The sequence below is a fragment of the Aotus nancymaae genome, unplaced genomic scaffold (genome assembly GCF_030222135.1).
Source record: "Aotus nancymaae isolate 86718 unplaced genomic scaffold, 86718_ANA_hifiasm-v0.15.2.pri h1tg000057l, whole genome shotgun sequence".
NCBI lineage: Eukaryota > Metazoa > Chordata > Mammalia > Primates > Aotidae > Aotus > Aotus nancymaae.
The window spans coordinates 60,511,464-60,534,328 of record NW_026988471.1 but is presented as its reverse complement, the minus strand read 5'-3'; the positions used below and the strand labels follow the sequence as shown (position 1 = coordinate 60,534,328).

The window sequence follows — 22,865 nt, the reverse complement described above, 5'->3', positions numbered from 1 at the left end:
TGGGATTACAGGTGCACACCACCACGCCCGGCTAATTTTTATATTTTTAGTAGAGACAGGGTTTCGCCATGTTGGCCAGGCTGAACTCAAATTCCTGACCTCAAGTGAACCGCCCACTTCGGCGGATCACTTGAGGCCTGGAGTTCAAGATCAGCCTGGGCAACAAAGTAAGACCCTACCTCTCCAAAAAAAAAAAAAAGAAAAAGAAATTAGCCTGGCATGGTGGCACATGCCTGTAATCCCAGCTACTCAGGAGGTTGAGGCAGGAGAATCACTTGAACCTGGGAGGCGGAGTTTGCAGTGAGCTGAGATTGTGTCACTGCACTCTAGCCTGGGTGATAGAGACTTCATCTCAAAAAACAAACACAAAAAAAGCAGCCATTAAAAAGGATGAGTTCATGTCTTTTGCAGGGACATGGATGAAGCTGGAAACCATCATTCTCAGCAAACTAACACAAGAACAGAAAACCAAACACCGCATGTTCTCACTCATAAGTGGGAGTTGAACAATAAGAACACACGGGAACAGGGAGGGAGGGGAACATCACACACTGGAGCCTGTTGGGGGTTGGGGGTTAGAGGAGGGAGAGCATTAGGAGAAATACCTGAGGTGTATGACGGATTAATGGGTGCAGTAAACCACCATGGCACATGTATACCTATGTAACAAACCTGCATGTTCTGCACATGTATCCTAGAATTAAAAGTAAAATAAATAATAACAAAAATAAACCCTGCTCAGATCCTCACAGCAGCAGGTGTGACCGCCGCTCCTCTTACCATTGCACTTCCTCGGCTTCTCTCCAGCAGGGGAGTCCGCCTGCTGTTTTGTGGCTCGCCGGGGTGCTCACCCCTACAGTAAAGGGATGGGTGCAGGGGGCACACACCATACTCCACAGGAATGGAAAGGGCGGGGACCCGCCTCTGCCCGAGCCTACCGCACACACCGTTTCTCCGCCTTCACCTGGGGCACCAGGGCGGTGCCTTGGAGGGCGGGATGATTTCCGGCTGCGGAAGCGGCGGCAGAGGCCGACAAGGCGGCCGGTGGCCGGCTGCACTTCTTCTCTTCTCCAGCAGGTGGCAATCAGTTAGTGGTAGCCTCCAAAGAGAACTAAGAGGCACATAAAATTCTTTTTTTTTTTTTTTTTTTTTTTTTTTTTGAGATGGAGTCTCGCTCTGTCGCCCAGGCTGGAGTGCAGCGGCACGATCTCGGCTCACTGCAACCTCAGCCTCCTGGGTTCAAGCGATTCTCCTGCTTCGGCCTCCCCAATAGCTGGGACTACAGGCATGAGCCACCACGCCCAGCTAATTTTTGTATTTTTAGTAGAGATGGGGGTTTCACCATATTGGCCAGGCTGGTCTCGAACTCGACCTCGTGATTTCAACTGCCAACTTAAAAAATATTTAAATTGGCCGGGCGCAGTGGCTCACGCCTGTAATCCTAGCACTTTGGGAGGCCGAGGTGGGTGGATCACCTGAGGTCAGGAATTCAAGACCAGCCTGGCCATCATGGTGAAACCCTATCTTTATTAAAAAAAAAAAAAATTAAATTAAATTTTGCTTACACTAGCATAAAATAAAAGGTCCTAGGAGCTGCAAACAAGAAGGAGTCTTAAAATGCTCATAGAAATATATTTTTTATATAGATGGGAATCTAGCCATGTTGCCCAGGCTCATCTCCCACTCCTGAGCTCAAGTGATTCCCTCCTGCCTCGGCCTCCCAAAGTGCTGGGATTACAGGTGTGAGCCATCGCACCGGGCCCTTTTATGGCTTTTTATATTAAAAGATGATGCCACTGACCAGTGCCAGTGGTGAAACAGGAGAGTCTGAAGATGACCCCCAGAGGTGACTCTGGGCTTCCAGGGCTGTGAAAGAGCTGTAACCCAGTGCCTTCCTATTTCTTCCAAACTCAGCTTCCCATAACTTTCTCCCTCCCCGATGGAGGGGCTACAACTTCCAACGGGCACCCAAGACTTCCAGATAAGAGGCAACTAGCCTTCTCAGATAACTCCTGACAGTTGGTATCTACATCCAGACAGCTTGATGCCACATTGACTATGTGTACCCCACGGATAAGGATGTCCACGTTTTGGTCTTTTAGAAGAGAGAACAAAAAGAAGGGATATGCCTTCTGGAATGCTCCCTATGACCTGACCCACAGAACACCCTGTCCAACAGAACACCTTAGCGGCGGCAGTTATCCACGCAGGTCTGCTGTGGCCTCAGTTCTTACCTAATCAGAAGAAAGAATTCAAATGAGGGGCATAAGGCCGAAGGAGAGATTGTGGCAAGTTTTAGTGCAGGAGGGAAACTTTATTAAACTTTAGAGCAGGAACGAAAGGAAGGAAAGTACACTTGGAAGACGGCCAGGCGGGCGACTTGAGAAACCAAGTGCACTATTTAAACTCTTGACTTGGGGTTTTATGTGTTGGCATGCTTCCAGGGTCTTGTTACTTCTCCCTACTCCTGAGATCTTATCAGGAAGCTGCTGATCACTAGTTTCAGGTGTTTCCCTCCCTCCCTCCCTCTCTCCCTTCCTTCCTTCCTGCCTTCCTTCCTTCCCTTCTTTCTTGTTTTGTCAGGGTCTCACTCTGTCACCCGGGCTGGAGTGCAATGGTGCCATCTCAGCTCACTGTAACCTTGGCCTCCCAGGCTCAAGGGATATTCCCACCTCAGCCTCCTGAGTAGCTGGGATTTTATTCATGTGCCCCCATATCTGGCTAATTTTTATATTTTTTGTAGAGACAGGATTTTGCCATGTTGCCCAGACTGATCTTGAACTCCTGGGCTCAAATGATCCATTCACCTCAGCCTCCCAAAGTTCTGGGATTATAGTCATGAGTCACCATGCCCAGCCTTCAGGCATTATTTTTTCTTTTCTTTTCTTTTCTTTTTTCTTTTTTTGAGACGAAGTCTTGCTCTGTTGCTCAGGCTGGAGTGCAGTGGCACCATCTGAGCTCACTGCAACCTCTGCCTCAGGTTCAAGCGATTCTCCTGCCTCAGCCTCCCGAGTAGCTGGGGTTATAGCCACTGCGCCTGGCCAAGCATTTTCTAGCTGTTAGGAGACTGCCTTTCCCTGGTGGCAGCTGCGACCAATTATTACTTTAGAGAGACAGTTAACAACTGCCTGATCATCACCTGATGGTTGGGGGACACTCCTGGTGTGTGTGAGGGGAGCCCTCTCCTACCCTGCCCATACCTCACTAGCTATCTACTGTAACAGCCCTGACCCCAGCACATCCCCCATGCCTCCTCTTGCAGACCCTCAGCTTGTAAGTTTCCCAGTAAAGCCTGCTTCTTCATCTATGATGCTGTGACTTTGCCTGAGCTCTGTTGCACATCTGCTTTGAGTTGCTTTCCAGATGATGAGTATTTCTTTTGCCTTCCATGCTCTCACCATTGTAAGCTCTCTGGGGACCAACATACAGAATGAAGCAGCAATCTTTCTAATTGGAAGAAGGCTAATAAAACCATGATCTGTTTTCCAGTGGGATGTCTTTAAAGTACTTAACAGCATCATTTGGATTTGGTATGAGACTTGAGAAATATATAATTTTCATTTCTGCATTCTTACCTATGGCACTATCAGTTTAGTTGATTTGTAAAATTTATCCTGGCATTTTCTGCCCTACATCTCTATGGAAATATCCAGGTTTGCTGAACACACCTCTTTTCTATGGATTGGATGGAGGCACTGAGGAAAAGAAGTTGCCCATTGTGACATCCACCTATGTAGTCTTTTGTGCTTCAAAATAAATGCGTAAAGACCTTATCAATCATACAACACAGTGTCGTGATTTCACAACTTCTTGTAAAATGTTTGTATAAACAAACTCTTTTATATTTGGCCTACTCAACAAATGAAGAGAGAACAGTTGTCTAAAGTTAAATTATGGAAATCTCTGTTGTGCCAACATGCAAAAATCATTATTCTCTTGAATGTGATTAAGGTATTGTGTTTGGGAGTAGCCTTGAGGGTTCAACTATTTAAAAAAAAAACAACAACAGGGTTTTTGAGACTCTGTTGCCCAGGCTGAAGAGCAGTGACGTGATCTTGGCTCACTGCAACCTCCAGCTGGGCTCCAGCCATCCTCCCACTCAGTCTCTCAAGTAGCTGGGATTACAGGCACATGCCACCATGCCCGGCTAGTTTTTGTATTTTTTGTAGAGACAGGTTTTCACCATGTTGCCCAGGCTGGTCTCCCATTTCTGAGCTCAAATGATCTTCCTGCCTCGGCTTCCCAAAGTGCTGAGATTATAGGCGTGAGCCACCGTGCATGGCATACAATTTCTCATTACACCTCAGTTTCAGATACAATTTTTGGTAATTTAGTCCCAGTGCTTTATATGTGTTCTTCTTTTGATTTTTTCCTTTTCAATGAGGAAAATCAGCATCTGATTGTGGCTGAATTCTGTTTCTTTTAATAATCAAATGATTTCCATCTTTGTCTCAATCATACTAAATGTATGAAAACTAAAGTTGCCATCGTTGGTATCAGCCCTTCTTTTTTTTCTTCCTTCCTTCCTTTCTTTCCTTTTCTTTTCTTTCCTTCCTTCCCTTCCTTTCTCTTTTTCTTTCTCTTTCTTTTCTTTCATTCCTTCCCTTCCTTTCTCTTCCGCATTTTCTCTCTTTCTTTCCTTTCTTGACAGAGTTTTACTCTTGTTGCCAAGGCTGGAGGGCAATGGCACAATTTTGGCTCACCACAACCTCCACCTCCCGGGTTCAAATGATTCCCCTGCCTCAGCCTCCCGAGTAGTTGGAACTACAGGCACCCGCCATCACACACCCGGCTACTTTTGTATTTTTAGTAGAGACGGGGTTTCTCCATGTTGGTCAAGCTGGCCTCGAACTCCCAATCTCAGGTGATCCATTTGCCTTGGCCTCCCAAACTGCTGGGATTACAGGTGTGAGCCACTGTGCCTGGCCTCAATTTTTTCTTAATAGACTTCAGCAGGTCTACTTTTTCCAGGGAAGCAATGCTAGAAGAGTGTGTCAGGTAAAGGATATGTAGATGTCCACTCAGGCTAAGGAGCCATTTGTACTAATAATCTTCAAAAACCAGACACCCCTCTCAGAGCCCCCATTGCAGATCTAAGCTTCTTTAAATTCCTCTAAAGAGAGGCCTCCACTTCCCCTGATTTTCCAGGAAGTAAGAGACCAACTGGTCTCTTATTTTCCTCTAAACCTTTTCACTTGTATTCTGTTTCTTTTTCTTTCTTTCTTTTTTTTTTTTTTGTCAGATTGAAAAGAAATCACCAAAGGTTTATTTCATGGTTGTTTCACATAGGCATAATTAGCCTTATTGTCTTTAGTCAAGCGAGTATTGTTCCTCTTTTAATAATTATATAATACTTCTTAAAAACATCCAGAAACCCTGGCTCTTAGAGACAAGGATGGAATACTTTGACTGTCTAACAGGAGCAGATCTTTAGCTTATTGTGAAGGAAGAAAAAAAACAGTAGAACACACACACACAGTGCTAGAATGATTTTATTCATTGATTCAACAAATATATGAGTCCTTATGAAGCAAAGTGCTAGCTTCTAAGAGGGTATAAAATGTGTAAACTCGGGTCATTACCCTGAGTTTATTATCTCACTGGGGCAACTAGGCATACACACTAAAAAAGCTACATGATGTTAAGGGAGTTTATGAATAAGATGTGAGATGTGTTATATAGATTATAGTTGCTGTGGAAGTTCCACCCTTTTATACTCTCAGTTCATTACTCCTCTTATAATTTCACATGCCCTTGTGCCCTGTCTAGACTTCATGCCCAGTCACTTTAATTACATTAGCATCTCAGAATCCTCTGCCCATTTGATCTAACCTATCTGTCTTATCAATCCCCACCCTGTCTGCTTTCTCAGCTTACTCTCCCAGGGTGCTAAGCCTAGCTGGAGGGAATTGTGTTCTTTGCTTTATCTGATTGTCTACATGATATCGCACAGTAGCTCTTCCAATTTTTCCTGCTCTCTTGGAGCTCTTGATCCCAGAGGTTCCTTTATCTCAGCAGATGACCTGATCTCCTCCTCTGATGAAGGAACCAAAAACTTGATATCACCTTCCATCCTTCCAATCTAAAAATTTTTCTGATCCTCACTCTTCCTTTCCAAAAATAACTTCACCCTTAACTGATGATCCTATCCCTAGAAAAGTCCTCCAGAATTTAACCTAACTATGATTTCCCCTCTCCTTGTGTGATCTTCACTCTTGGTCTCCTCTGGCTCCTTCTCTATCCACAGGCATGTTTAAGACACTCCTTTTCCAGCTGGGTGAGGTGGCTCACGCCTGTAATCCCAGCACTGTGGGAGACTGAGGCAGGTGGATCACCTGAGGTCAGGAATTTGAGATCAGCCTGGCCAACATGGTGAAATCCCATCTCTACTAAAAATACAAAAATTATCCAGATGTGGTGGTGTGCACCTGTAATCCCAGCTACTCGGGAGGCTGAGGCAGCAGAATTGCTTGAACCCAGGAGGTGGAGGTTGCAGTGAGCCAAGATCATGCCACTATATTCCAGCCTGGGCGACAAGAGAGAAACACTGGCTAAAAAAAAAAAGAGACTCTCCTTTTCCAACTTCCTTCATTAGTTATCTATTACTGTGTCACAAATTACCTCAAAGTTTAGTATATCCAACAACAAACACATGATCTCACAGTTTCTGTAGGTCAGGAATAGGAGACCAGCTTAGCTTCTGGTGGTTCCAGCTCTGGGTCAGTCACAGGGTTGCAGTCAAGATGTCAGCCAGGGCCGTTGTGATCAGAAGGCTTCACTGGGGCTGGAGAATCCACTTCCAAGGTTGAGTATCCTCAACATGGCAGCCGGCTTCCCCAGAGCGAGTGATCCTCCCTAAAAGGGAGGAAGAGCATAGATAAATACTCTACTCAATGCACTAATCTACTTCCTTCCCTTACTTTCTCATCATTTCTTTCTTTCTTTTTTTTTTTTTTTGATGGAGTTTCACCATGATGGCCAGGCTGGTCTCGAACTCCTGACCTCAGGTGACCACCCACCTCGGCCTCCCAAAGTGCTAGGATTACAGGCGTGAGCCACCGTGCCCAGCCACTTTCTCATCATTTAACATTCAACTGCTGTCAGTCCAGATTATAATCCCCTTAATTGAACACTACTGCTCTTGAGCATCATATCCAAATTAGCATGGCATTCAAGGCCTAGCCACAGCCTACCTTTTCATCTTATCTCCCACAGTGTCCTTTACACATCAGCCAGTTGGATTTCTCACCATTCCTCGAACACACCCTTGGTTTTCCCACCTCCATGCCTTTGCTCAGATGGTTTCTCTCATCAGGAAGCATCTTCTACTCAAGTTCTCTTTTTTCTTTTGAGACAAAGTCTCACTCTGATGCCCAGGCTAGAGTGCAGTGCAGTGATCTCGGCTTACTGCAGATGCCACCTCCCGAGTTCAAGTGATTCTCGTAGCTCAGTCTCCCAAGTAGCTGGAATTATAGGTGTGCGCCACTATGCCTGGCAATTTTTATATTTTTAGAAGACATGGGGTTTCTCCATGTTGGCCAGGATGGTCTCAAACTCCTGACCTCAAGTGATCCACCCACCTCAGCGTCCCAAAGTGCTGGGATTACAGACATGAGCCTCCACACCTGGCCTCAGCTTCTCATTTTCAAGACCCAGTTCAAATGCCATGTCATGCAAGAAGACCTCCTTTATCTCCCTCTCTCCTCCACACTCCCAGAGCACATTGATCATCAGCTTTACCGTAGTCTTCCCACTTTACACCATTATGGCACTAGTATATGGCTCTCTGTTCCTTTGAGCACCCTGAACAACACCTTGCTCAGACTAAGTTCTTAATCTTTTTTGGATGAATAAATTTACATAAATCATTAAGTTTAAATTTTACTCTCATCAAAAGGCAAATTAAAGTCCCTATAATCTCCAATGCTATTAGATTAATATATTGAGCTAAGGGAAATTGCAGAAGGGTCTCTGCTGAAGAAAAATACAGTTTTATTTTCTATTATTTGAACAATTTTAATGGAGTGACTCAAATTAAATCACCATTATTCTCTAAAAGGGTTTGCTTCTAGACATGTTTGCATATAGTATTTTTACAATTCCTGGTCAACATGTAATTTCCATGGAAACAGAGCACACACACTGGAGAATAAAGGAGTTGAATTGTGTTTAAGCTGCATTTTGTCATCTCCAGGGAGCTATCTGTGCTAAATATTTGAGCATTCAGGGAAACTATAATTTAAAATCACCAAAGTAAAGACATAATATTTGATGCTTTTACAAATTGCAGTATCTGCTATTAATTTCAGAGATTTTATTAATATGTAGAGATAATATAAAGGGAAGTTTGAATATTTCTTGAATCATACTTTAACATCAACAGATAAAATACCTTTTTTGCCTCTTTGCTAGTATAGAAAAGGGTAAGAATTAAAAGCTCAGCCTGGGCTGGGCACGGTGGCTCACGCCTGTAATCCCAGCACTTTGGGAGGCTGAGACGGGTGGATCATGAGGTCAAGAGATCGAGACCATCCTGGCCAACATGGTGAAACCCCGTCTCTACTAAAAAATACAAAAATTAGCTGGGCATGGTGGTGCGCACCTGTAGTCCCCGCTACTCGGGAGGCTGAGGCAGGAGAATTGCTTGAACCCAGGAGGCGGAGGTTGCAGTGAACTGAGATCACACCACTGCACTCCAGCCTGGTGCCTGGCGACAGAGCAAGACTCTGTCTCAAAAAAAAAAAAAAAAAAAAGCTCAACCTAGGCCAGGTGCAGTGGCTCATACTGTAATCCTAGCTACTCAGGAGGCTGAGGCAGGAGAATGGCTTGAACCTGGGAGGCGGAGGATGCAGTGAGCCAACATGGTGCCACTGTACTCCAGCCCCTGGCAACAGAACAAGACCCCATCTAAAAAAAAAACAGTGCGGAAAGGGTGGTGTTGCTGTTTTTGGTTAGTCTATAGATAAAATAATCTGCTCTGATGTCATTCAGCTGTATCAAAAAGGCCTCCAGTCTACATTTGTTGTCTAGCAATGAGCTGTCTAAATTTTGATTCCAAATATGACTAATCAAATAAGGACAGTTAGTTTAAAACACATATATAGAAGTGATAAGATGAAAATGTTTTCACTCACTTTCTAATGCTGTAAACCTTTATGACTTGCATAATGTATTCTTTCCTCAAGCACTGTAAAAACTCACCCAGAAACTTAAAATCACAGGAAACACTGTATTTTGAAAACTATCTTTTTCTAATCTATTTTTGGAATAATAATCTAACTTTGTAAATGAAAATTCATAGGCATCTATTCAAACATTTTGAAATGTTCAAGAGGCATCAGAAACACCACCAGATTTTCCTTAGATACTCATGTATTGTACATCAATTGCTGATTTTTATTTTTACATTTCAATAAGTATAATCAGAACAAACATAACATAGAAAAAACGAAAATAATTATAAAAGCAATACATACTTTTCATTTAAAATGTGCACATAAGCTATTATAAAGAAGTTACATTTCACTTGCACTGCATGTTCCACAATCATTAACAACTATTCCTTTTTTTTGAATCAGGGTCTAGCTCTGTCACGCAGGCTGGAGTGCAGTGGTGCAAGTTCGGAGCTTTGCAACCTTTGGCTCACTGCAACCTCCACCTCCCAGGCTCAAGCGATTCTCCCGCCTCAGCCTCCTGAGTAGCTGGGACTAAAAGTGCCCACCACTATGTCCGGCTAATTTTTTTTGTTCACCTAGTCTGGTCTTGAACTCCTGAGCGTAAACGATTGGCCCGCCTCAGCCTCCCAAAGTGCTGAGATTACCAGCATGAGTCACTGTGCCCAGCCTCAACTGTTCATTTTTCATGTTAATGAAAAAATGCATTGATGATAGAAGGCAATTTAAGTGTAACACATCTTTATAGACCAACTCCCTACAACAAAATGTATGGTTCTTTTTCTTGCAAAAAACAACCGTATCTCATTCTGCCAGTGGCAAAACTTAAAAAGCAAGAAGGTGATCGTCAAAAAAGCAGCAGAAAGCTGCCAAAAGAGTATTCCTTCCATGGGGCCAGTTTTCATTATTTTCTGGTAGTTATGCTCCAGTGGAAATCGGAATGAAGCCTTAACTTATTTGGGCAGAATCCGGCAGAGTGATAATAACCCCCTCTGAGAGATTTGCTTCATGCTCATTCCCTTCCTTCAGTCAGGGGAGGGATGCCTCCTAGGCCTGGGCTTCTGTTTCCTCACAGGGCACTGTAGGGCTGCCTGTCCCTCAACTAAATAACTAGCACCGTGCTCAGAAGAGCAAGAGCTCCAGTTATGCGCTTTGTCCCAGTTATCCTGTCCTGGCCTTGCTTTTCTGGCTTCGATTGGAATTAATAGCGACATAGGGGCTCAGAGATGATTCAGCTTTGACCCTCCCAGGAGTGTGTGAATTTAGTGGACAAAGGGCCATAGACCCAAAAGAAAGGTAAGCCTAAAATCCAAGATATAATAGCAGAGGCAAAAACAGACGAGAAAGCCAAAATACTCAGGCCTGGACACCCTCTCTGAGTAAACTTAATAACAATGTGCCCATCATAGATAGTCTTCTGTTTTTCCCTTCAGATTCATTCTCTAGCCTTTTTTAGCCTGCTCTGTGCCTGAGAGGCAGACCCATCTGGACTGCATCACTGGGCTCCCTTGCCTTATGGCGCCTAGCTGGGTTCAGCAAATGTGGAGGGGTGCTGGTCTTGACAGGAAGTTGGGGAGAAAGTCAGGAAGTGGTGCTTATTTCCCTGGCCACAGGTTGGCTTTCCCTCTAGCGAAAGCTATGGCTCCTGTCAGGGGCCCACACAACCCAGTTCTCTCTCAAGGGTTTAGCAACCATCCTCCACTCCCTGTCAAGCATAAGAAAAAATAGCTCTCTACTGTTACTAGCCCTAGGATACTATAGCATTTCCCTACCTTTTTTTTTCTTTTCTTTCTTTCTTTTTTTTTTTTTTTTTTTTTTTTTTGAGACAGGGCCTTACTCCATCACCCAGGCTAGAGTACAGTGGTGAGATCTCAGCTCACTGCAGCCTCCACTTCCTGGGCTCAAGCCATCCTGCCGCCTCCGCCTCCGCCTCCTAAGTATCTGAGACCACAGGCACGCACCACCAGGCCTGGCTAATTTTTGTATTTTTTGTAGAGATAGGGTTTCACCATGTTGCCCAGGCTGGTCTTGAACTCCTGGGCTCCCAACTTGGCCTCCCAAAGTACTGGGATTACAGATGTGAGCCACCATACCTGGCCTACATTCCCCTTATTTTGTCTAAACCTTGCCTTTATAATTAGCCCCTTAAAACTCTCCTCACCCAGTTTGAAGGTGCTGTTTCCCGGATCCTGACTGATACAGATGGTATTGACTGTCCATGAGAAATCTCAGAAACATGACATTCTATATCACAACTTGGCTACTCAATAACATTCATGTTATGGAGGCATTTCTTTGTTCACGGCACATTTTACAATGAAAACCATCCCAATCCTCCATTCCCCACCTCCAAGACAACCCTGGAGGTATACTGCTTTCTCTCTCTGCACTAGTGAGGGATTCAGAACAGTCCTTTCCATCCTGGAGATGAACTTAGACCCTGCACACATTCAAGAACAATGAGTCAGTCTGTCGCTTTCCTTCGAGGACCAGTCTGACTTCAATCATTGTTACTGGATTCCAATTCTGGCACCCTGCTGGGCCCGGAGCCTGGCTTGAACTGCAACCTTGTAAATCTTGCCAGTACTTTACCCAGAGATTTGCTTGTTTCCTGTTGCCTTTCAGTGCCTGGCTGCTCCCTATGTTACTGAGATGGACGTCATTGTCATTACGTCTCTGGCCTACTCCTAAACCTAAAAACTGTCTGTCTCAAAATCTCTTCTATTGTATTACCCTTGTCCCTCAGATTGGAATCGTATTCACTGATTCTCCTAGAATTTTCCTTTTAAAAACTATTTTAATTTTTAGTATTTAATTTTTTTGTAGAGACAGTCTTGCTGTGTTTCCCAGGCTAGTCTTGAACCCCTGGCCTCAAGCTCACACCTGTAATCCCAGCACTTTGGGAGGCCGAGGTGGTAGCACTTGAGGCCAGGAGTTTAAAACAAGCCTGGGCAATATAACCAGATCTGGTCTCTACAAAAAATTAAAAAATTAGCCAGGCTTGGTGGTGAATGCCTGTAGTCCCAGCTACTTGGGAGTCTGAGGTGGGAGGATCACTTGAGCCCAGGAGTTGGAGACTGCAGTGAGCTATGATTGCACCACTGCACTCCATCCTAGTCGACAGAGTGAGACCCTGGCTTTAAAAAATAATTTAACATTTAAAAATTTTAAATTAAAAAAAGTTAATATATAAAGACATGCAATTGATTTTTGTATGTTAAACTTGTATCCTGCAACCTTGCTAAACTCACTTAATTTGTCCTAGTTTTTTTTTGACAGATTATTTAGAATTTTCTTTGTAAATAACCATGTCATCTGCAAATAGAGAAAGGTTTTTTTTTTCCCCTTCTTTTTAATCTGTGTGCTTTTTCTTTCCTTTTCTTGCTAACTGGCTAGGACTTCCATAACCATGCTGAGTAGGAGTGGTAAGAGTAGACAGCTGTGCCTTGTTCCTAATCTTAGGGGGAAAGCATTTAGCCTTTCATCACTAAGGATAATGTTAGCTGAAGGTTTTTTTGAAGATACCCTCTATCATGTTGAGGGAAGTCCCTTCTATCCCTAGTCTGCTGAGAGGTTTTATTTTCTTTCAATCATAAATTGGCATTCACTTTTTTCAATTTTTCTCAATTGATACACAATTGGTAATTACATATCAGTTTACATAATCATGTAGTTTTCCTTCCTTGGGCTGTTAAGATGGTAGATGACATTGATTTTCTTTTCTCTCTTCTTTTTTCTTTTTGGGAGAGGGAGTTTTGCTTTTGTTGCCCAGGCTGGAGTGCAATGGCAAGATCTTGGCTCACTGCAACATCCTCCTCCCAGGTTCAAGCAATTCTCCTGCCTCAGCCTCTTGAGTAGCTGGGATTACAGGTGTATGCCACCACGCCCAGCTAATTTTTGTATTTTTAGTAGAGACGGGGTTTCACCATGTTGGCGAGGATGGTCTTGATCTCCTGACCTCGTGATCCACCAGCCTCAGCCTCCTAAAATGCTGGGATTACACGCTTGAGCCACCTCACCAGGCAGATCTAAAATGTATAGTTAGATGAATCCTGAAAAATATGCACACCCATGAAATAATACCCCTATTAAGATCTAGAACATTTCTGTCATCCCAGAAAGATCTCTTATGCTCAGTTCCATCTCTTAGACTATTCTAGAACTTCATATAAATGGAATAATACAGTACGCACCTTTTTGCTCTCAGCTTATTTTGCTCAGTGCACTGTTTTTTGAGATTAATCCATGTCGCATATATGAGTGTCTGTACCTTTTAAATTCCTGAATGTATTCTTTGCTGAAACATAATAGTTTTCCAATACTGGAAAACACACAAATGTATCCCTTATGCGTTTGGGGTCATCCTTACTGCTGCATCTGATCTCTGCTGGCTGCAGCCAGACCTCACAACCTAAACTAAAACCTGATTTGCTAATAACTTCAAACTTTTCTAAACAGGTAAAAGCAATGGAAAGCTGGGACATGCCTGTGAGCACGTCCAGCACAGATATCTTGGTTAAAATATAAGGGCATAGCATGTACTATATGCCTGTAAGGATGGCGTGTCGAACAGCTACATAGGATAGGGCTTAACAAAGTTATTAGCAAACTTATTTTTTTAACAAGAAAGGAAACTTTAGAAAGGAAATTTTCTAATTCCCACACTCAGCCTCCTGAGTAGCTGGGATTACAGGCATGTGCCACCACACCTGGCTAATCTTGTATTTTTAGTAGAGATGGGGTTTCACCATGTTGGCCAGGCTGGTCTCAAACTCCTGACCTCAGGTGATCTGCCCACCTTGACCTCTCAAAGTGCTGGGATTGTAGGCATAAGCCACCACACCCAGTCTAGTATTTCATTTTAATGTATCTATTGACATTTTTACCATATGTCTTTGTCCAATCTTTAATGATTGCTCAAGGGATTACAAGAATATATATATATGTATAACTTTTCAACATCTATTTAAAATTAATATATTACCACTATTAGCGAGATTTAAAAACATTACCACTGTATAGTCCACCTCCATATCTTATTGCTGTCTTATGTATGGCATCTGTAATCACTGAAAACCCTATCAGACATAGTTATAATTTTTGCTTTCAACCATCAAACATACTTTAAAGAACAAGCATAGAAGAATAATTCATTATATTTACCTATATATTTACCATTTCTGTTGGTCTTTATTATTATTATTATTATTGTTTTTTTTTTTTTTTTTTTGAGGCAGTGTCATACTCTGTTGCCCCAGCTGGAGTGTAGTGGTGCAATGTTGGCTCACTGCAACCTTGGCCTCTGGGTTCAAGTGATCCTCCCATGTCAGCCTCCCAAGTAGCTGGGACTATAGGCATGCACCACCATGCCCAGCTAATTCTTGTATTTTTAGTAGAGACAAGGTTTCATCACGTTGGCCAGTTGGTCAGGCTGGTCATGAACTCCTGACCTAAAGTAATCCATCTGCCTCAGCCTCCAAAAGTGCTGGGATTACAGGCATGAACCACCACACCTGGCCAGGATTTCTTATTAAAAAAATCCATCATCATTGGAATCATTGCTCCCCTATGTAATGCATTTTTTTCCCTCTAGATTCCTGGAAAAAATCTCTTTCAAGAGGTTTTTGGGGGACCAGGTACACTAGCTCACACCTGTAATTCCAGCACTTTAGGAAACTGAGGTGGGAGGATTATTTGAGCCCAGGAGTTTGAGACCAGCCTGTGCAGCATAGTGAGAATCTCTCTCTACCAAAAAAAAAAAAAGTACAAAATTAGCCAGGTATGATGGCATGCACCTGTAGTCCTAGCTGCTAAAGAGGTTTTGGCTGGAGGATCTCTTGAGCCCAAGAGGTTGAGGCTGCAATGAGCCTGAGCAACAGAGTGAGGTCTTGTCTCTTAAAAAAAGAAAGGTTTTTTTGTGTGTTGTTATCCAGCAGTTTGATTATGATGTGTCTGAGCATGGATTTCTTGGCGTTTATCCTTTAGGGTTGTTAAGATTCTTGAATCTGTATGTTTATGCCTTTCAACAAATTTGAGAAGTTATCAAGCATTATTTCTTCAAACACCTTTCTTTTCTTTTTTTTCTTTTTTTTTTTTTTTGAGACGGAGTCTCACTGTCGCCCAGGCTAGAGTACAGTGGTATGATCATGGCTCGCTGCAACCTCTGCCTCCCAGGTTCAAGTGATTCTCCTGCCTCAGCCTCCCGAGTAGCTGGGGTTAATGATATGTGCCATCACACTGAGCTAATTTTTGTGTTTTTAGTAGAGATGGGTTTTATCTATGTTGGCCAGGCTGGTCTTGAACTCCCAACCTCAGGTGATTCACCCACCTCGGCCTCCCAAAGTGCTGGGATTACATGTATGAGCCACCACACCCAGTCAAACACCTTTTTCTACATCACAGTCTTTCCCCTCTCTGGGACTCTAATAATATACACGAAGTATTTTAGTACTATCCTGCAGATACCCAAGGGTCTGTTCTCTATTTTTTAAATCTTTTTTTTCTCTCTCTTGTTCAGATCAGTAATTTCTATTATGTGCCTTCTAGGTCACTGACTCTTTCTTCTGCCATCTCTATTCTGTCCTGAGCCCATCAGGGTTTTCAATTTTGGCTATTGTATTTTTCAGTTCTCAATGGAAGAACTCAATACAATCGAAATAGGAAATCTTGGCTGGGGGCAGTAGCTCATGCCAGGAATCCTAGCACTTTGGGAGGCTGAGGCAGGCGGATCACCTGAGATCAGGAGTTTGAGACCAGCCTGGCCAACATGGTAAAACCCCATCTCTACTAAAAATACAAAAATTAGCTGGACATGGTGGCAGGTGCCTGTAATCCCAGCTACTTGGGAGGCTGAGGCAGGAGAATTGCTTGAACCCAGGAGGCAGAGGTTGCAGTGAGCTGAGACCATGCCATTGCACTCCAGCTTGGGCAACAAGAGTGAAATTCTGTCTCAAAAAAAAAGAAAGAAAGAAAGAAAAAGAAAATCTTTGCCAAGACTTTCTTTTTTATGTTTTCATTTATTTCAAGGATGTTCTCATATTTTTAATAGTTATTTTTTTTACTTGAATAAAATGAGAAGTTTATTAAGTATAAATCATTTTAAAACCAATTAAAAATTCTAGAGCTGGAGAATACAATGAATTAAATGAAATGCAAGAGGGAGCGTCAACAAAATTGATCAAGCAGAGGCAAGCATCTGAGTTTGAAGACTGGTAATATAAAATTATCTAGTCAGGAGAAAAAATTAAGTGTACAGGATTTATGGGACAACATCAAGAGAACCAATGTATGCATTAGGGGATAAGAGGGAAAAGAGAAAGGGGGCAAATATCTTAAAGAAATGGCTAAAAACTTCACAAGTGTGGAGAGGAATATGGACATTCACACCTGTGAAGTTTCAAACAAATAGTTACTTTAATGTCTTTTTCAGATAATGCCAACATCTGTGTCATCTTAGCGTCTGTCAGTGATCTTTTCCCAGTTTAGATTTTTCTGGTTTCTTAAACGGTAATTTTAGATTGTATCCTGGATATTTTGAATATTATGCTATGAGACTAGAGGTCTTGTTTAAATCCTGGAGTGAATGTTGATATTTTTGTGTTAGCCATAATCAATCAGGTTGGGACTAGAGTGTAAACTCCAATTAGGCTTCTTTAGGTTGTAATTTTAATATCAGTTCTGCTTTCAAAGTCTTTGCAGTGTAATTTGGATCAGTCCTGAATGTTCTACACCCAGTGGTCAGTCAAGGTCTGGGGCAGGAACTCTAGCTCAGTTCTCACAGCCTGTGGTACAGTAGTGAATATCAGATCTATACAAGTACAGCGTGGGAGTTAGCCCAGAAATCGTAAACTTTTGCTCCTTCCTCTACTCAATTTCCTTATTTTAATCCCAATTCCTTGGGGCTCCCTTTTATAGTTCTCTGATCAGAAAACTAGGGTTTTATTTTTTATTTTTTGAGACAGAGTCTCCCTCTGTCACCCAGGCTGAGGTGTATAATCTCAGCTCACTGCAGCCTTGAGTTCCTGGGCTCAAGAGATCCTCACAACTCAGCCTCCTGCATAGCTGGGACTACAGGCATGCACCACCACACCCAACTAATTTTTGTATTTTTTGTAGAGACAGTGTCTCACTGTGTTGCCCAGGCTAATCTCGAACTCATGGGCTCAAGTGATCCTCCCACCTCAGCCTCCCAAAGTGGTGGGATTATAGGTAATGAGCCACTGTGTCCAGCCAAGTACATACAGTACTTTGCTGTTCACTTCCCGTGAGTATGCTTACGTCTGGAGCCAAGCAGTGGGAAGACAAAGATGAAAAAAGCAAGCAGTGGGGGTTTGTCATTTGCCCTGCTCTGAGTTTGGGGAGCACAGCTCCTCTGATCATAGAGGAAAGTTCTCTTTTCTCAAAGTTTTAGGCACCTGCTGCCTCCTCTTACCATTACTGTCACTTTCACTTCTGCTCTTATAGGTTTACTTGAGATTTGGGTGCTAGAGAATGGAGAAAAAAAGAAAAAACAAAGCATATGAGATGTCCCCTACTTTGTCTGTACATTAGGAAACTCTTTTCCCATTCCTCAAGCCAGATCTAGAAGCCTTCTCCTGGAGCGCTTTCTGTCCACATTGATTTGCACTTCAGGCTTTTGGGCTGCACCGATTCCAGATTAGGGATATCAGAGGGGAAAAATGGTAAGCTCCCTGCATATTCGGTGGTACTTCATATTCATGCCTTCTTCTCCAACCTTTCTGTTTAGATTTACTTTTCAGAGCCTCAAGTTTGGAAGCCATGCATTTTTTCCAGGTTAATAGCTACATTCAGTAGGAGAGATAGGTTGGGATTTGCTCACTCCATCTTACTTGGAACTAGAAACTTCCTAAAGCAGAGATGTTACAAGAAGATAATTTGAATTACAGTTTTCTAGCTTTATGATATTTTAAAGCTGATTGAATATAAATAATTCAAAAAGATATTTCCAGGCCCAAATATTAATATTATAATTTAAATTATTGGAGCCATCATTGACCCTTTTAATAATTGGGAGGTTTAAGACTCCCACATTCAATACATTAGAAAAAAAATATTCATGTTCATTCTCCCATTTTTTTGTGTTTCTCTTGCAATATAACACATTTGCTACTAATGCTCATTTATCCCGTCAAAAATGTCGCATAAAAACTGGAATAATTCAGAACTTTGGAGTGGGATTCATTTATGATTAATAAGTTACATGGTAGAGTTTGACTTGCAAGAAATTACATCATGAGGCCAGGTGCGTTGGCTCATGTCTGTAATCCCATCATTTTGGGAGGCTGAGGCGGGCAGATTGCTTGAGCTCAGGAGTTCGAGACCAGCCTGGGTAACATGGTGAAACCCTGTCTCTACAAAAAAAAAAAAAAAAAAGTAACCGGGCATGGTGGTATGCACCTGTAGTCCCAGCTACTTAGGAGACTGAGGCAGGAGGATCACTTGAGCCTGGGAGGTCGAGGCTGCAGTGAGCTGTGATTGTGCCACCGCACTCCAGCCTGGGTGACAGACTGAAACCCTGTCTAAAAAAATTTTTTTTAAATAAAAATAAAGTATACAATGAAACATATATAAGGTTAGTGTTAGCTAGTATTTGGCTCAGCTTGGAATGACGAAAAAAGAAAACCCCAAAATAACAGTAGCTTACATCATATATGTGTTTTTCTCTTATATAAAGTAGGAAGTAAGTGCTCCAAGGTGGATACGGTGCTTCATTGTGTCAGGAACCCAGTTTTCTTCTTTCTGATACTCTGCCTTGCATGACCTTAATTTCTTCCTAACTCTCTCATGATCCAAAATGGTTGTAACATAGCTCCAGCCATCTCAGGAAGAAGGAAGGGTAAAGGAGAAAGCACACAATTCTTCTTTTAAGGACACTTCCTGAAAGCCGTACATAGTATTTCTGCTTTTATCTTTTTGGCCAAAACATAGTCACAAGGGTACACCTTGCCAAAGGGCTTGGAGATGTATTTATATTCTGGGCAGTTATACCCACCTAAAAATTGAGGATTGTTACCATTGAAAGAATTATTTTGAGGGTCAGCTAGTATTCTCTGCCACAGGACTGTGCCCTTAAGAAATCCTTATGTTGTAAATAGCAGAAACTAAATTCAAATGAGCATAAACAGAAAAGAATACATAAATAGACAGATAGATAGATGCTTATTTAACTAAAAAGACCAGAGGTGGCAGGGCACAGTGGCTCACGCCTGTAATCCCAGCACTTTGGGAGGCTGAGGCAGGTGGATTCCAAGGTCAGGAGTTCAAGATCAACCTGGCCAAGATGGTGAAACCCCATCTCTACTAAAGATAAAAAAAATTCGCCAGGTGTGGTGTCCCACACCTGTAATCCCAGCAACTCAGGAGGCTGAAGCAGGAGAATCGCTTGAACCTGGGTGGCAGAGGGTGCAGTGAGCCAAGATTGCGCCACTGCACTCCAGCCTGGGCAACAGAGTGAGACTCCATCACACACACACACACACACACACACACACACACACACACACAAAAGACCAGAGGTAAAGGAAGCTTTAGAGCTAATTTGAGTCAGGGGATTTTTAATGTCATAATGTAGCTGACATAGTTTGGGTATTTGTCCCCATGCAAATCTCATGTTGAGATGTAATCCACATATTGGAGGTGGGGCCTGGTGGGAGGTGTCTGGTCATGGAAGTGGATTCCTCATGGCTTGGTGCTATATTTGCAATAGTGAGAACTCACGAGATCTGGTTAAGTGTATGGAACTCCCTGCCCCGCTACTCCCTCTTCTTTGTGCTTTTGACGGTGACATGCCTGCTCCCTCTTCACTTTTCACCACAAGTAAAAGCTCCCTGAGGCCTGCCCAGAAGCTGAGCAGATACCAGCACCATGCTTCCTGTGAAACCTGCAGAACCATGAACCAATTAAACCTCTTTTCTTCATAAATCGCCCAGTCTCAATAGTCCTACTCCCCAGCTAAAGCCACAGGTTGATTTATGTTCCTCTAAAAAACACATTGTTTATAGCAATTCAGTATTTGTAAGATGTATGATAGGAAAAAACAACAGAAAGAAAACACTAAAATGTTAACAGCAGTTAACTTTGACCAGAGGATTAGTGATGACTTTTTGTTCCTTTTTATCTGTATTTTCTAATGTGCCTGCCTAAACATCTAATTATTTTAAAACTTTTTAGAAAAAAAAGTACATTTTCAATTTGTCTCTTCCTTAGAGTATATAATTATATTCAAACTTGCCTTTTTGCAATTTTGCATTTCATCTAAAACAAAATTTCCTCTAAGAATCAAATAGTAAAGGAGTCTAGTATCTACAATTAAGAGGATTTAAAAACTATAATAATGGTGGCCAGTGGGTCAATATTGCCTAACACAAAGTTTCCATCACTGAATTATGTAATTTATTTCAAGTTAAACAGGTCCTTAAGCCTGAAGAATTTCTTATATGAACATATTATTTTTCTTTTAAACATGATTTTCCACTTAGTCTGGAAATCTTTGACCTGGAAGCCCACCGAAATCGCGCCATTGCACTCCGGCCTGGGAGACAGTGAGACTCCATCTCAAACAGAACAAAACAAAACAAAACAAAAAACCGGCCAGTGGGTCAATATTGCCTAACACAAAGTTTCCATCACTGAATTATGTAATTTATTTCAAGTTAAACAGGTCCTTAAGCCTGAAGAATTTCTTATATGAACATATTATTTTTCTTTTAAACATGATTTTCCACTTAGTCTGGAAATCTTTGACCTGGAAGCCTTACCCGGTTTCCAGGTCTCCAGTGAAGGTGTTACTCTACCAAAATGTGGTCATTCTTGTCTACTCTCTGAGACTCCAAATGTTCGAATTTTACAGCAGTTACTAATCACCATAAAGTTAGATAATTAGCCAAGGGAACAGAATGAAGTTTACATCATTTACAATTATTTTTAATGTCCTAACAAATCAAGGTTTTTTACAGATAAATTACAAAGACTTTAAAGATCTCACGTCAGGCCAGGTGTGGTGGCTCACGCCTGTAATCCTAGCACTTTGGGAGGCTGAGGCGGGCAGATCACCTGAGGTCAGGAGTTCTAGACTAGCCTGGACAACATGGCGAAACCGTCTCTACTAAAAATACAAAAACTAGCTGGGAGTGGTGGCGCGCTCCTGTAGTCCCAGCTACTCAGGAGGCTGAGGCGGGAGAATCGCTTGAACCCGGGAGGCAAGTTGGAGTAAGCCGAAATCGCGCCATTGCACTCCGGCCTGGGAGACAGTGAGACTCCATCTCAAACAGAACAAAACAAAACAAAACAAAAAACCGGGCCCGGTGGCTCATGCCTGTAATTCCTGCACTTTGGGAGGCCAAGGCGTTTGGATCACGAAGTCAAAAGTTCGAGACCAACCTGGCCAACACAGTGAAACCCCGACTACTAAAAATACAAAAATTAGCTGGGCATGGTGGCGCGTGCCTGTAGTTTCAGGTACTCGGGAGGCAAAGGCAAGAGAATCGCTTGAACCCAGGATGCGGAGGCTGTGGTGAGCCGAGATCGCACACTGCACTCCAGTCTGGGTAACAGAGCGAGAATCCGTCTCCAAAAAAAAAAAAAAAAAAAAAATCTCGCATCAACACTCCTACGCAAATGTCTCTGCTATTCATTCAATAACTGGTCATCAACCTCCACCCCAGACACAGCTGTCAGGTCTATCTGGTTTCCAAGTAAGTGGGTCGATGACCCTCACGAGGAAAGAGAGCCTGTCCGTCTCCACGGTTCCGCGAGGTCTTTACCCGGGATGTTCCGGGTAGTCGATCCCACCCCACCCTAGGCTAAGTCCCGAACGGCCGGCAGCTGACCCGAACTTTCTGCCGGGCCGCCTTTCTCCCTCCTCGGCTACCGCAGCGCCACATCTGCCAAGGGCATGTCTTGTAGGAGGGCCTCGTTTGACTACCGCGACAGGTTACTTACGGGTGAAGATTTACGTGCGTCCTTCCGGAAAGCACACACCACTCCCCTTGCTCCGCCCAGCTTAGAGACCTGCGCACCCGCAAGGGCGTGAGAAGCGCCGACGCGCGGGGACCCCCTGCGCACGCGCGCACTTCCGCCTGCGCTCCGCTGTTGCGCCGCCGCAGGCCAATCAGAGCGTGCCTTGCCTCTACGCCCCCGGCTCCGCTGAACTTCCGTCCTCCTTTCAGGACGATTTTGGGAACACAATAGTCCCTCTCGCCGACGTTCCCTTAGGCGCGTTGCCACGTGTCGTCACCCATAGAAACGGCCGCCCGCGGGGCGGACTCCAAGCCTCGCCTGTGTGAACTGGCTGTTTTTTGTTTCCAAGAGGAAACTGTCACCCCGCCCACCTCCAACCTCCCCCCAACACCTCAGGATGGAAACGCCGCGCTCAGGTGAATGAGAAATGTTCTGATACAGAAAAAAAAGAGTTCGTGTTTCTTTCAGAAGGTGACCGTTTTCCTCCTTGTGAGGTCACGAGCTGTCCGTCCGATGCCCAGAATTCCCGAGGCCCGGCGTGGCGTGTTTCCGGTCGCTGGGCTCTTCGGAGAGCTGCGGGGCGAGGTGCGGGCGACCGGGGGCGTCAGCGAGCCCTGTGTTGACCTGCCCTCGCCGGCGTGGTGTCCTCCCAGTGCCCGTCTCCCCCAGCGAAGTAATAGTGTCCTGTATTTCCTGATTGTAAGAACAGTGCTT

The 22,865-nt window shown here is 43.4% G+C and overlaps 1 long non-coding RNA gene across 2 annotated transcripts in view; it reads right to left on the bottom strand.

The window, feature by feature from the left end:
• Positions 1-22,204, bottom strand: part of LOC110568713 (uncharacterized) — a 34,837-nt gene extending 12,633 nt beyond the window's left edge. Inside the window, exons 1-2 of one of the 2 annotated variants that reach the window (XR_010337942.1) lie at positions 22,134-22,204; positions 6,663-6,855 (exon numbers count right to left, since the gene is read on the bottom strand). This is a non-coding gene — a long non-coding RNA (uncharacterized LOC110568713). Of the gene's footprint in view, positions 1-5,472; positions 6,856-22,133 lie in introns of those variants that run through there. The other variant, XR_010337941.1, reaches the window with a different exon arrangement.
• Positions 22,205-22,865: the final 661 nt, after the last annotated feature.